The 16,287-nt window shown below is 40.2% G+C and overlaps 1 protein-coding gene across 3 annotated transcripts in view; it reads right to left on the reverse strand.

The window, feature by feature from the left end:
- Positions 1-16,287, reverse strand: part of MAD1L1 (mitotic arrest deficient 1 like 1) — a 354,867-nt gene that overhangs the window by 220,959 nt on the left and 117,621 nt on the right. Inside the window, exon 1 of one of the 3 annotated variants that reach the window (XM_064673158.1) lies at positions 13,023-13,212. The exons of the other annotated variants lie outside the window; for them this stretch is intronic. The gene's annotated coding sequence lies outside the window, so the exon portion shown is untranslated. Of the gene's footprint in view, positions 1-13,022; positions 13,213-16,287 lie in introns of those variants that run through there. 3 annotated transcript variants of the gene reach the window in all.

A 16,287-nucleotide genomic window follows, 5' to 3' on the forward strand; every position in this document is an offset into this window, starting at 1 on the left:
ATACTAGCTGCCATTCAGTGATCACCTTCCCTTTACAGTGTCACCAGACACTATAAAATTAATTCACGCAGACAAAATGACATTTCCTTTCTTTTCTCTCTCTCTCCACTGCCTCTGCAATATTAAATCAACAAAACCTTTCCTCAAAACTGCACTGACATCAACAATGTTATGCTCAAACCATTAGACAAAATGTGAAGTACTGAAGTCATGCTTCATTAAAAACAGTGGAAAAATCAGAAGAAAAACACTATTTAGGAAATATATTCATTATATACATCTGAAAGAGAGTGATGATTAAACGTATGGGACCAAAACATTTATCAATCTTTAATCGATATTTGACCACAATACCTACATTTTATTTTCAACAAAACCACACAGCAATAAAGAGCAGAACCAGGGTATCAGATAATCTACTTTCTTACAAACTAAACCCACTGGTTTGCTTTCATACTAATGAACTGTCACGTTTTAGAGAATGAAATGGACCATCAGCTTTTCTACTTCCGGGCACAACCTCATCAAAGTGAACAGAACACAACATAATCACAGAAATTATTGGCAAACAAAAGACACAGGAACGGAGGGGAGAAGTCTCTCCCTGCCACATAACACCATAGGAAGAGCACTGTCAACAGCAGCCAGTTCATGGGGAAGATCAACTCCTACTTCCACACTGCAACACACCCGCTGGGCAGAACTGTCTGGACAACTCGGAGGCACTGAAGCTGAATTTTAGCTTTTCTTATGTTCCACATACCAGAAAGCCAATCCAAAGGACACCCAACCATCACAGGCAGAATTACAGAATTCCAAGTTTACAATCAAGCCCTCAAGAAAACAAAAAGGGGAGAACAGACCCGTTTGCACAGCGATATTTAAGCATGCAACACTCATCCCCAAATTTGTTCCATCTCTGGAAAATGTGTCAGGAAATACTAGCAGAACTATTTTTATTATTCTAAAGTAAACAAAAAGTATAATATGAAGTCACATATCTGTTGCTATATTTGGCTCTTCTGCTTCTCTGCTTCCATTTGTGAAATACCATTATATTATTTAATAAAATGCCTTTCAATAAACCTGGCACTCTCCTGACTTAGTACAATCTTTCTCAAATACAGCTTTATCTTACCAGCCAATCTTACCAGCTGAATGAGATGATGCCATTTTCAGTGTAGTTTATTATCAGCACTAGACAGACTCAGACTTGCACAACAGTTGAGGTTTGAGAGCTGCTCAAGATATTGTCCATCCCAACCTCCCTGCCTCTCCTGCTTTCCCCTTCTCTCCAGGACCGTGTCCCATAGAATTCTTACAAGCAAGTCCATGAATGGATAAAATTCCTCATTTAAAATTATTTAACAGTATCCTTAACATCCATCTTAGGCTGTTCAAAAAAGCCTTCAAAATCAACATAAAAATCACTTGAATCCATGAGCACAAAAAAAAGATGTAGGTTTAGAGACCAAGGGAAAACAAAAGTTAACAAGAGCAAATCACTGAGCTGGAATTTGACCACTTCACAATCCCACTCCTTCAACTCATTCCAAAAAGCTGTTTGTATTTCGTTTGCAAGTATTACTTTTTAGACTTGGCCTTATTATTTCACCTCCAATAACAACATACATAAGCTCTACCACGTTCACAGAAAGCAGGACTACTGTATTGTTTTTGTCAGTGCAGTCTCAGAGATGCTGCCCATGATTATTAATTCACTAGGACCTCCAGCTTATTGAGGGTAAGCACAGAAGTACCCAAAAAGCAGCAAGTCATAAGTTTCTGCCTGTCTTCCTGTGCACATCAAGGATGTTAAACACACACAAAAACAAAATTAACAATCAAGGCTATGCAAAAGACTCCTTGTGCAAAATACCTGCCTCAAGTCCATGGAAGAAGTGCTGCAAATTTTACAGCAGATGTCAAATCTTTTCAACTTTTCCCCCGAATCAAATTAGTTACTAATGAAACAGTTTATGATTAATACTCACTTAAGTCAAGAAGTAAATTAGTTGAATGTGAGCAAATCAGATCAGCTCCAGATATACATAATGAAACGTGTATATGTGAAGAAAATACTATTGCTGTATCTTTAGAAGTCTTCAATTTCTGAACACACTTAAAACAGTGTGATCATCTCATAATATCCTCTAGTGGCATTTCTGAAACACGATGAAGAAGGTACAAGCAGTTGATGTACTTGTGAAATACAGATGTACCTTCTGATGATGCACTGTCTGATGATCTAAACACATGAAGCCTCACAGGGGCTGGTATCTCACTGACCACCTACACAGAGCTCCATTCAAAGAAATACTGATCCCATCCACCCCAGGCTCACTTGCCAAGCCCAGGCTGGCTCACAGGCTCTGTCATTTGGATTTCCCCCTTAGTCCAAGGAGGCAGGACACAGAGGTCATGGAGGGAGGAAAGGGCACAGCACAGTCCATCAGTCCTGTCTGTACTTGGAGCTGCTGGGGCAGTGCCTTGGAAGCATGAACAGAACAGAAAATACCTGCTAGAAACGATCTCCTAAGCCTATAAGCACAATACCAGGCAAAAATATATTACCTTTTCCTCTAGAGCAGTCTTGTACATATTTGAAGATATGTTTCTCTGCAGTATTCAGTAGTGTAATTCTTCACTCTTTCCTCTTATTTTTTACCATTTCAGCAGATGACTAATAAATATCCATTTCTCTCCAACACCTGAGAGGAACCACGGTAATATCTCTCTCAGTTATCCAGACCTGACTGGAAGGAGAGCCAGGAATGAATTAGATGAGGATTAGGAACAAGAAATCACTTTGTAATTGAAAACTGAGGGCCAGCCACCATGAAGCAAAATACAGAAGACTCAGAGTCACTCTGAAAATCAAAGCAGATAAGAAATGTCTGTGGTCTTTGACTAATATTCTGTATTTGCACATCCAACAGGTTATCCCATATAGCTAATTTTAAACACTAGTCCCTAAAAGCTTTGAATTTAAAAACAAATGTGGTAGTAACTGAAAACCCCTCCTCACCAAGCCTGTGGCATAGCTTGTATAAAGACCTTTTTCTCCAGAGGGCACAAAATGGAAACTGTAATTGTATTTAGGTTTTAGTGTGAGAAAGGAAGGAAAAAATACTGTCAGTTCAGCAGCTATGAAGGAAGATGACATGAAAAGAGTAAATAGATTGAAAAATAGAGAGCTCCTAAGTTTTCATCTCAAAAGAAAAAAAAACAACTTTACACATAACTTTAAAAACTTCTTAGGAACACGAGCAAATAAAGGAATTAATCTCCAGCTGAAGTCTGTGTGCTTCTAAAAGAAGGTACCTATTCAATCATCTTTTTCTTAATCAACAGTTTAATACTATAAACAAAAAAACCAGCAGCATGACAAATGAAGTTTTTTAGAGAGAGCTTCTCCCTGCCTCCTCCTGTGGCACCAAAAGGCAAACAGCTGCTCACTCTGCATCACACACACCGTCCTCACACTGGCACACTAATGGGTTTTCTGACAAGGCAAACTCTAATATTAGACACTGCTCTTATTAGCTCAGATCAGAGTGTGCTGTTAAACCCTGCAGGTACCACACTCTGCCGAGGTTGCTCTCTTTATTTCACAAATCATATGTAATTGCCTCTTTACTATCACCCACTGAATTGAGTTGAACGCTATCGTTCTTCTCTAAATTCAACATTCATGCACTTCAAACATATGTATTTCATACTTAAAGAATACTTTTTGCAATAAAAATACTTCAAAAGCTTAGAATTGGGGTTATTAGACAATTTACCCCACCGATACAAACAGCAAAGAGAAAAGCCAAGCCACTCCTCCCTTCCTCCAAACAGCAATTGCTTTTTCACTCGCCACATGTAGAAACAGGGGGATCTCTGAAGTGGTTTTAAATCCTTATGTTTCAATGAACAGTGTGTGATGGATATGGCTGTTATTTGTAACACCACAGGAGCGTGTTATAAATAACCTGGTGTTATTTATGAGCAGCGTGTTGTTGTGTACACCAGAGCAGCCCCAGAGCCACGACATCCCACAGCAAGCCCCGGCTGCGAGGAAAGGTTTTATGGAATGTTTGCACAGACTTAGGCACACGTGTGATCTGTCTTAGTGATTCCTGGAGGCTGGCAGGAACCAGGGCACCAGGGACAGGCACATGCCTGGCTGGGCATCACACACGTGGGGCCAGGGAGCGCAAAGAGTGAGAGCCTCAGAGATGGGAAACAAACAGGAGCTGGGCTGACTTCTGCATTCCACATGAAGGGAATTTCTGAGGTCTCTACTGTGTCTGTTAGCACAGCATTTTAAACAGACCCAGAAATGACAGACCTGTCTGTGGTGGGGGTGCTTAACACAAGCATGAAGCTCTTGCTCATTGTGGACCTGGAGCTGCTGAAAGGGGAGGACAGTCACTCATCACTAATCCTTACTTACACATCACTCTCCTACCAAGCTTTCTAACAAGTCTGGCAAGTTAATGGATAATCAGAAGATTGGTTTTTTTCCCCTCTTCTCATCCACAGTCTTACCCACTATGTTAGAACCTGTTTAACTACAGCTAAATCATCTCCAACAACATAAGCCAAGTCTAGCCCTGAATTTCTTCAAGAGGTGTGATTTTATCCCTAAGTTTCTCCTGCTTTTTCTCATATTTGCTTTTTAAACAAAAACGATTACTGTCAAGAGGTGTGTGTTTTGTATTTCCCTGCCACTTACAGACAACATTAGTCTCTTCCCTGCTCATTCCTACTGAAACAATGCTGTCTACTGCCACGTCAACTTTAAAAAGCAAATGCAATTGAAGTTATCACCATGCAGCTCACAGAGAGAGATACCTGCACAACATAATTGATTCCTCTTCTGATCTCACTGGTTAACAAAAATAATTGAATTTGGTACTCTTTTTAACACACTCACATATTCCTTTACAGTTCTGAGTTGAACATCCTCCCTGCTTTTGTCCTTGGTCTCATTTTCAAAAACTTTTATCTTTAGTTTGCCAATCTAGCACAAGCAAGAGACTCTCCAGTCTGGGGAAAACTAGAGCACAGACAATTAAGGCAGGAGAGAAGCAGGAGGAAAAATGCAGTATAATATATGCAAATGCAGATGTCTTATGAGGACACTCTTATAAGTAACTTGTTCATGAAACTCTCCCACTTAGCAGAAGGGCAGGGCTACCTTTAGGTTTTTATGCTGCAGTTTTTAGCAGTTAATCTTAAAGTAGCCTCTTATCGGAGTTCAGCTTCACCATCTCCATCTTCCAGAAGGGAAAACTGGTGCCCCCCAAGATGAAGTGGTTGTGGTCATTCAGCAGCTTAGAACTGGGCTAAAACACAGACCTGCTGCTTTGTGACACTACGAGGAGATCATCCCTCTGGAGATGAGAGTCAACACTTCTACCTGTAGCCACTGACACTTCATTCCATCTCTTGTACCAGCAAAGGAACTCAAACATTCACAAGCCAAAAGACCCTCACCTTCTTCTACTCAGCTTTCCGCTGATGTAGCTTCAGAAACTTCATTTTCAAACTAGTTCTGAACAAAGATGATCCCGAGCATTTAGTTCGGGAAGGGGAAAAGCACAACTTTTAGGTCACAAACCCAGCAATTACTTCCAGCAGCACAACGGCAAAGGCTTCCCCATAATCTGCGTTTCACACACAGGTGGGGAAAGAAGCTACCAAAAAAGCCATCCTTCATCAAAACCAGAGCTGCATTCACAGGCTAACTCACTGAGCTGCTGAATTTATATGCAGCAACAGAACCATGTAAGGATCAAATAAAATTAATTCTGTCTAATAACAAATTAATTGTCCATACCAACCTCTAATGTCTCCATCATCAAATGAATTTCCATGTTATTTACCCACCGCAGCTTCCCATGGGGAAGGAGAAAGGCAGCTGCTTAGATTAAGAGTGAAACAGAAGAGTTTCCTAGACAAAGGATCTTTTCATTTTCTAAGTGATTGCTCTACTCCAAAACATCTTAAGAGAAATGATGTTATTTTTTTATTCTTTTCACAAAACCAAGATGCAAACTGCCTGATTTGATGCTGCTATTTCATTGCCTTAGAACTGTGTGAATCAACTTCTAGTGGTAAGGACAGATAGGCTCATGCAGAAATAATGTTCCCATTACAAGAAAAATAAATTGCCAACAGACCTAAGGAAGTATTATTCTCATTTTATATTTTTTGATGCATGGATCATTGTAGCCCTCACCTTATTTATTGACAACAGGAACATTTTTAAAAGGCATATAAGATGACAACAACAAAACCCACTTTCTGATAAAACTAAGCTATAAATTCTTCCAAAAGACCAGGAAAGTGACACATGCTGTCAGATCCCCACTGCTCTTATTTTGCAATCTTATTTTAATGCCTCTAAAACATCAAAAATTGTCCAGTTTGACCATACCAAATACCTCTCAGAATCATCATCTAATTAACGAGTTTTTCTGGGAAATAAAAGCAAGTTTTCTCTAACAGCAGTGTCAACCTTCCACCCCACTTAAACAATCTACTTCCATGCCTGAAGATTGCCCAGGCTTAGGAAACCAACTCTTAAAGTACTGATCCAAACTGAGGAGTCTGGGAAGAGAAAGGCACAAGGGGAGAAGACAGCCCCTCACAGAAGATTTGGAGAAACTCGAGCCTTTGTCCAACAACTCCCTATTTTTGATCAGGCAAGCAACAGCAAAAGACACAACAGACCTTTTAGACAGAAGTCAAAGTGCTTTGTCACCCAACACAAAATTCTTACTTGAATGGGGGTTTAAAAGGTTATTACTTAAAGTTGTCATGGGCTAACCACCCAGTAACATCATTTACTGTATTGGGAAATCTTCAGTACAGAGCCAACAGCAGGACTGGTCAGACTTACAGTGGTCAAGAGTTCTCTAGATTACAGTGGTCCTACCAAACTTCTGACCTGACTGTCCCTGCAGCCACAAAGGAAAGGAAAAACTTGTACACGGTAAAACTACAGGGCACGACCTGAAAGAAATCTTTCAAAAACGAGCACGATCTATCAAACAGGGATGTAATTTATCCTGGCTGCAATGGTTTTCTACACAGAGAAGATTAGGAGCAACAGAGTCACTCTTCCAAAGCAGAAACAAAACAACTTTTAGTTAAGAAATAAAACAGATGGCCCATGTAGATTAAAGAGAAGGTAGAGTGTGATGCAAGAACACACCGCTGTGCCCAAATCCCACAGTAATTACCGCAGCGGCGGCGCCTCACTAATGATGCTGTGCCTCTGAACTGGGACAAATTAACACAAAGACACACATGCTGGTGACTCGCAGCCCAAGGGAAGGTGAGTATTACGGAGACACAGGCATTTAAGGGAATCACAACAGATTAAATGCTGCGAGGTGCAGGCAAGCAATATGCAGTCCCAACAGGAAAGCAATGTGGGAAAGGACGTGTTCCCTCATCTGTCCTAGAAAATGAAATGAAAATGAAAATTGATGTTTTACATAGATCCATTGTACAGTCCCTTTCTCATCCCTCTTGCATTTCAGCATCTTTACTGTCAGTCCATTTCCCTCAAACTTCTGTAAAGGTTGGAGATCAGAATGACTGTCACTGGGACACATCCTCCGTCAGGCTAAATCAGCTTTACCTGGCCTATGGGTTACATTGGTTCGAGTGTAAACTTCCACAAAGCAAAACTGTATCAAACTACATCATCTGCAGTGACATTTCACTCCCAAACACCATGAACTGCCAGACCAGTTATTCTGGGGCTGTATGTTTAATGAACACTCCAGTTTTCCCCACTGAGAGGAATGACAGCTAATATCCCATTCCAATGAGTTCAGGCTGTTTAGCCCGTGGTAGCAGCTCATTTTCTTGGACCTCTGGGAATAGAGGTGCAGCTTCCAGTGTGGTTTACTGGATGTTATTGATGCTGACTATTTCTGGGCTTCAAGATCTGGCAGGCAGTAAGAGCCTTCCTGGTCTGGACCAGTGGAGAGCAATTCAATATTATTTTGTACTTTGGATGATTTTAAGCTAATGAAGGTCCTATTCTTTTTTATAGCTCCCCATGCAAATGTTAATTTTTAATAAACTTTGCCCAAGTAGGATTTAAAGCTTATCTCACAAGACATATTTAGAGCAGTGCCATGGTAAAGTAATTCTGGGAAAAAAATATGTACAGCTGAAAATAGGATATTTCTGCATGCTTGCTTCAAAGGCTACCAAGAGGTTTTTTGCACAGACTGACTTGTCATCAGACTAATCATTGCACAGGACTGGAATTATTAATTAACAGTCCAAACCTGAGCCTCTCATGTGCCGCAGGGGAACAACATCGTCACTGCTTCGCATCAGTGACACCCCCAGTGACATCCATGGAAGTGTTTCAAGGCCAGGCTGGATGGGGCATTGAGCAACCTGGTCTACTGGAGGGTGTCCCTGGCTATGGCAGGGGGGTTGACATGAGATGAGCTTTAAAGGCCCCTGCCAACCCAAATGATCTTGTAATCCTAAGAAGTGGGAAGGTTGGTGGTAATGGAGAGGGGAGGAAGAGCAGGCAGGTTTTCTTCACAGGGTTGGAAGGGTCAGTCTGATGCTAACACGCAGCATGCTGACTGAGCAAGAGGCTTTTAGTGTCATCAGGCTTTCTCTGGTGATAGGATGGGAGCTGCTTTGATGGATATCAGGAGGAGGCTGCAACATCTGGTAAGCAAGCACAGGCCACGCTGGCAAAAAGAGGAACATCGTGCTTCACTAGGATCTGGCTGAAGAGGGCTTTAAAAAGGTGCTGTTGCTGAGGGACAACATAAAGCTTGTTACATATCCATACTCAAGACCTTATAATCAATTCAAAATAATTAAGCTTAATCATGTGAATGGCAGAAAGATTTCTATGTATCATTTTCAAAACCTGTTGAGAAGTCTCTTCGAATCCATAACCCCCACGGCCTTGTTTCAGTCCGTCAGAAGTTAATTATGGGAGAGAGGTTCAAAATGTATTAAGAGCTATCACATATCTGGGGTTCATTTGCGCTGAAGACAGGAAAATACATTAATGGGAAAGATGCTGAGAGCATTTGGGCTTCCTCTGCATCCCCTTCAGGGATGCAAGGACAGAACTTATAACCTCTCTTTTCCATCATCAGAACCACTCAGAAAGCTAATGCTCAGAAAACACTGTGTTAATGAACCAGAGCTCTTCAGTGCTTTAATTTGCTAATTTTTATTTGTAATATATTTTCACGTAAGACAAGTACTGTGCATCACTTCTTCCCCCACAATACTACTGTTGTCAGCAACTGCATTCAACCAGTACACAGAAGTTTCCAAGAGGGAATTAAAAAAAGAAAAAAGGCTGGAGAGCTCTCTCAAGCATCAGGATTTACTTTACCTTGTATTTCACAGCTTTCTTAGCACATCTCATCAAGTAATTAACCCTTTGACTTTGGGAAATGAATCCTTTCCTGTGCATAGGTCATCAACAGATGGTAGCACGTAGAAAAAAATGCTGCTTCCAAAATATTCGTGTTGTTCACTGCTCTAGTTTGCTTCTTTGCTTCCTATCTTGAGGAATGACACCTAAAAATTAAACCCAAAAATCTAATTTTTCTATCAGGATCCTTGCTGTGATGTCTGGTTTGCTCTATTTAAGTTCCAGAAATCAAAATAACATAAAATTTTGATTAAAAAACCCCCACCCTACTGACATAAAATTCTTTCTTCGTTATTTGAAACTCTTCTTTTCATCTGTATATATAAAATTATGTTCTGCTCCCAATATCCACACACATCACCAACAATCACAAGGTCTGAAGGTGAAGATGCAGAACGAAGGGCCTGTGACCCACAAATCAGACACACCAGCACTGGAGAATTTTAGTTCTCAAAAAAGATTTATGTTCTCCTCCCAGAAGCAAGGAACTGTTGCATTGAGCTAAATATCTCAGAGATCCACAAATTTACAGGTCCCAGAAAAGGGCTATAGCATAAAGTAGCAAAGTATGCATGTAATACCTGAAAAACTGAAAAACTACTTTTTCTTCTCAATTCTTTTCTATAAAATTGCATTGCCTGTGAAAAACATTAAACCTTACCTAGTCATCTTCACTGAAAATACCTATATTTTCAATCGCATGGGACCTATTAAATAAATCCCCCTTTTCAGCTGAAGTGCTTTGGATCGGGTTTCTGATTTTTCTCACACATTTTTTGTGCATTTTTGCTTTTTAATTTGAGGAAAATCTCTCAGATGTGCTATAGAAAAATATTGGTAGACTGATGAAAAATTAAACTTCACTTAAAAAAAACCCAAAAGCTTCACTGGATATGACTGAAGGCCTGAGCCTTTGTATGAGCTTAGACCTCAGGAGGGTGGTAAAAATGAGCAGTTAGCAACATCCAAAAAAAAAAAAAGTTTGCTGTTTATGTTACATTGTCAAGTGTGAAAATTTTCCATCTCCTTAAATCAGTAGTAGATCCCAGTGCAGCTACATATCCTTTTGAAGTTCCTCCATAGCATCCATCCACTCTAACAGACTGCAGGCTGCACCGGGTAAAGAATGAGAAGTACACGGGAAGGAAAAAATGTCGGTATTTAACACAAGATACCTATAAGAGACGAGTCTCCAAAGGCTGAGAGTTCACTCCTTTTTAAAAAAAAGAGCTTTTTTAAGATTTAATATTTCCAAAGTCTTGGCCAAAGGCCAATATTTGCCTAAAATCGATATTGAACACATAAACATCAGGGGTCTTCCCACTTGTGTAAGAGACATGAGCCTTACAAATTAAAACAATATATTTTTTAAGCATCGGTTTTCATTTCCACTTGTCAGAGCTCCTGCAAGCAAAGTTGTGTTGGCCCTGCCAGGGGCAGGCAGCCCAGGTAGGGACTATACAAGGTATCTGCTCCATGTGTGTCCCCATCTTTCATAAATTCTGAGTGCTCACTGGCTTTTCTGCTGGCAGTCCTCTCACATTCCCCTAGCCACACTTAGCAACAGGATTTAGGCAGCAGAGATACTCAAACAATACTGGTTTCCTCTGGTTTGGGGAACCAAGAACAACACATGACTCTAAATTATTCAGACCTGCACAGGCCTGGGTAACAAACCTCTAGAAACATCTATCCAGGCTCCAGGGACAGCTTTTCCCTGGTGTAGCTCACATGACATTCAGAGAACCACAACAGGGACAAATTCAGCCCCAGGCTTATTGCACAGCAGCATTTCATCTTGGTCAGCCCCACCAGGCTGGCTAAAGAGAGCATTTGGAATATCAAGTACAAGAGAAAAGCCTCAAACAACAAAATCCCAGGGCATCTCTAGCCTGACATCCCTTTCAGAGTATCTGTTAAGGAATCTGTGCTGCAAAGCCATGAGCAAGCAGGGGATCAGTCATGACTTTTCAGTGTGGGTGACCTTCTCCCCTTGGCTGCTCCCAACGAAGTTCCCAAAAGGAATTTCCCTTCCCCTCATCTTTTAACTCTTCCACAAAATGTCATGTTGATTTTTAAGGCCAAAGAACGACCACTTGATACCTTAGAGTAAGACCATAATGTTTTCCGCTAGGAAAACCACAAAAGGCTAAAATTAAGAGAAAGACTAATGCCAAAGAGCTGTTTCACAAAGGTCACATGGAACACAGGGACTCTGCCTTCAACAGCAGCCCCTGGTAAGAGCTGGTTTTGCTAAGCTGCTCACTTTGTATTTCACCTGCACATCAGGGAACAAAAAGCTCAGGAAACAAATCTGTCTTTGACTGCCTTTGGTCCTTAGAAGGTTAACTACCTTCAGCACCCTCAAACTACACGGACTGCCTTCTGCATCTGAAAAAAACTTTACCTGTGCTCAACAATACAGATGGTTTTGATAGTTTTGTTTAAAAATGCAGACAGCAAGGCTTCTCATTTTCCTAAAGCATTAAACTCCCTCTTGAAGTGTAACCTGAGATCAATTTTATTTCATCTGTTATGTAGCAGTTTTAATAAAGTGTTAAAATGAAAGATATTGAAAAATTACAGGAGAAAATAATCCTCTGAAATAATGTGAAAATGGAATGGGCAAATAATAATGCAACTGGAGCAGAAAACTATTACATCCACTCTCGGTTTGCTTCCATGCTGAGCATCTACTCTGCTTAATCTTTCCAAGAGCAGGCAAGAGTAGATACCAGTCCTCACCAAAATCTCTGCTCCCAGGTTTGTACTCCTAGTAAAACTGGTCATTACTTCTACAGAAAAGAAGTTTCCTCTTTAAGACAACGCAGACAAAAAAAAACCCAAAAAACAAAAAAACACACAAAAACTTAAATCTGTCTGTTTATAGAACTCCGTATGTAAAGATACTATAGTGAATGATGAAGTATTGAATTATGCAGTGTGAGATGTAATGGAGTGAATTCTATTCAGTAAGATCACACACTACTGAAGATATGCAAAAAGCTGTGCTGCTGACTTTCAGTTGTCAAGCTACACACACACACACACATATATATATATTGCTCATCTCATTATTTTCTACTGTCTCCATGTGTGATAACATGCCCAATGCTGACACTTGTCCTGTTCTCCCTGGAAGACCCTATATTAGCATGTAAATAGCTGGCAGATACGAGGAAATGAAAGCGAGGAAGAGCTCTTTAATTAACTTTAATCCTCTGAAAATCCATAAAGCAATCTGTTCTGACAGTTTTCTACACGAGATCTTCTTAGGAGGTCCCTAAGTGCTGCCTGCAGATCACTGCCAGGCTGGAACGAGGAGAAAGAATGAACAAACCAATTTTGGAGACAATATTTAGGCATTTTTCTGCTATTAAATGATGACTGGTGACTGCCATCTGGCATTATCAGAGCTGTCATTAGTCTGACTCTGGATGGGAAACAAAGAGATGCCATAAGCAAGACACAGCACTTCACACTCGTCTGACAGCCAGTCCCCCGCCTGGGGTGAGCTGCCAGGGCTCACACACACTCACATCCACAAACACACATCCTCCAGCTCCTGACACCACAGGGGATGTACCTCTGTGCTCTCTGGTCCACGTTTTCTCAGCCTGGAGCAATCACAAAATCCTCGAGGTTGAAGAGCAAGGCAATTTCCTTGTTAGAAAACCTGGTGAAACGACTCTACAGCAGCACCCAGTCCTTCAAACCTTGAATGGCAAAACGGCTGGCAAGACTATAGAGGAGGGAGCTGAAATCATTCCTCAACCATTTACATCTTCCAAATGTGACAAGTGTTACTCAATCCTCTATTACAGGAAATTTCAAACAAATTTTGGTGGGGAAAAAAAAATTAACTATAAATGGAAGGAGATTCAGCACCACAGTCTTTGGCAATACGAGATTGTCAAATAACTCTTACCTAGCAGGTTTAGATTTAGCTTTGGAAGTGTTATCCTGCTGGTTGATGGGAGCAGGTACAATTCTCCCAGAAAGGTCACTGGTTTCAGCTGTGCCAGTGACCACTTTGAGGACACTTATGTCTCAGCTGATCTGCAGGATTCCCCAGAGAGCTGAACAAACTGAGCTCCCTGCAGGGTGACTGGGAGCAGATTAAGAGGATGCACCAGCCAGAAAAGCAGGGTGCCAGCTCTCAGTGCTCTGGATTTATTTGGAGCTGAAGGAGGGAACAACAGAACTTCTGAGTGTCCAAGAGGTAAATCAGAGGTAGCCTTGGCTACAGCCCAGAGTCACCCGCACAAAGAGCCTGGAGAGCAGGGGGGATATGGGAGGGAATTACATCATCAGCCTGTTCCCCTGCTAAGACCTCCAAACCAATACAACATAAATAGGTAGTAATGCATAAAACCCCTGAAAATCTACCTGATAAGGTGATATAAAAGGCAAGTAAGGCTGAAAAATTAGGACAATGTAGAAGTGATGCTTCTATAAGGCAAACCTCCAGTTTTTATAATGCAGGAATAGCTGTTAAGGCCAAGTCAGAGACCAAAGATATGCCAAAGGTATAAATATCTACCTGCCACACTCAGGTTCCCCCCATCATTTTCAGCCTAGATTTCCACATATTTTAAAAAATATAAATCAAAATAATGCATAAATACAAAACTGTAACTTGCCAAATCTATTATTCCCAGAGAACTTAAAGAAAACAGATACAGGAATAACCAAAAGGTGCCTAGATCACAAGCATACCATCAAGCAAAGAAAATTGGTTATACAGCATCAGCCCATAGCTATCTACAGATCTGCTTCCCCCCAAGCCCATCAATTAGTTCTCACATTCCTATAACTTCATGTTCTCCTGCCAGTTGAACCTCACTAAGTATGAAGACCATATGTCATCACAATTCCACCTCCTAATTTTATTAATGCTGTAATATCAAGAGCAGATATCTCACTTTATTAATCATACCATATTCCAGTGCTAAAACATGCAGAAAATATCCAGCATGGCAACTTCAAATCTTGGTGACTGATAACGCTCAGGACAACACGCACTTTTATGAATACATAAGTACAAATTTCAATAAAATGACCTTTAACATGAGAGATTCCATTTAAGAAAGAAGGAAATCTCTACTGACACATAAATTACTTAAGATGAAGGCGCTCCTTCTAAGATTTACCTTACACAGACTAGTCCTTATACATACTGATCACTAATCCTCTTTAAACTATGCACTACTTCCCGCAGCTCTGAGAAGTCATGTTCTAATCTGATCTAAATTTTCCAGTAGAGAAACACCACGGAAGGTGCCCTTAACAGCAATGAAGATAAATAAAAGGTGAAATTGGAATAAGTTCATAAAAAACATTATAATCACATCCTCGACTAGTTAAAAGATTGCACTTTGGCCATCTGGTAAGAATACCTGGCACAGATAATGTCTGAACTGTGGCCTCTCAGCTTATCTGACGGCTGATGGCTTCATTTTTAATAAGTATGCAGCCACCAATCATAATTAAATAAATAAATTTTAATTATAAATTTTAAAGAGGAACAAAAGGGGGGGGGAATCCACAAAATAATACTCCAAATAAGGTATAACAGATTTGAAATATTCATCTGATCCCAGAGAACAAGACCACCCAGCTCCATATACTGCCCACAGCTGCACATTTCAGCAGGCTGATTCATCTTCAAGACAGACAGGAGTGACAGCAGCTGTGATCCAGTTACACTTTTCTTTGCCTGGGAATACAGTAATTTGTTTGCTCATTGCCACACTGTTAAATCCCATGGCATATTCAGATACTCATACAGGGAGAAGAAAACGAGCAGTTCAGAAATTGCTACTTGCAATACATGAACTTGCAAGACTCTCTCATATCTTTACCAAAATTTGAAAGGAAATAAACCTACTGATCTCTGTAGATTTTTTTTTTACATTTCCAGTTTCATAAAGATGAAAATAAATACAAATATCAAAACACCGAAAGTCAGGATGCTTACATAAAGTGAGAAAAGGTCATAGAAATGTAAAACATAATGGAGAATTTCAAGTAAGCAAAAGGCCACAGCAATAATATTAATTTGTATTTAAAAGGTAAAAAATTTCATCACACTGAAAACATAAAACCCCAAACCAACCTGTGTGTACAGAGCAATTCTTTGAGTCTATCAGAAGTCAGAAGCACAAGTGACTGTAGCTGCACATTCTGACTCTGAGCTAGCAAAGATACAGACTCAGAAAAGAATCATCACAGTTGGTGTATTTTAACCAGAGAACTGAGATATTTTAACCAGAGAACTGATAAAGGCAGTTAAATGCTTCAAGAAATTAAACTGCACTAAGAAGATATAATAATAATCTCAAAGCTGGATATTCATCCAAGACCAAAATAACAAAGGTGTTAACAGACAAAAGGAATAGAATGATTTATCATTAAAAATGGTTTTTGTACTGGAGATACCAGGCAGCAGACATCCTCCTATCTGTTTTGAAAGAGGAGATAAGGTTGTTCTGGGAAATTAGAGTCATTGGCAAGGAAGTTTCACCTGAACATTGAGAAAATTAGTTGAGAAGGTTCAGAACTCAAAGCATCTTTTTTAGTTGAGTGTAACAAGATAAAATAGAGATAGATAAGCCTAAGCTTTTGTGAAAGTAATTTAAACTGAACCAGTTAATGATTCTTTGAGAACTCACAGGAGAGTGAACCAGTGAACTCAAGGTTTGAAAGTCTGTATAAATGACAGAGCATCCTCGGGTTTTAATCATTATGTGAGAGCCAAATACCTGTTGGTAAGAGCTGGCTGATGGAGGAGCACAACATTCCTCCTTGCCATGGAAAGCAGGAGGCTGCACTGGGAATCAGAGCCAGAG

The sequence above is a fragment of the Pseudopipra pipra genome, chromosome 16 (assembly GCF_036250125.1).
Source record: "Pseudopipra pipra isolate bDixPip1 chromosome 16, bDixPip1.hap1, whole genome shotgun sequence".
In the NCBI taxonomy this organism is placed as follows: domain Eukaryota; kingdom Metazoa; phylum Chordata; class Aves; order Passeriformes; family Pipridae; genus Pseudopipra; species Pseudopipra pipra.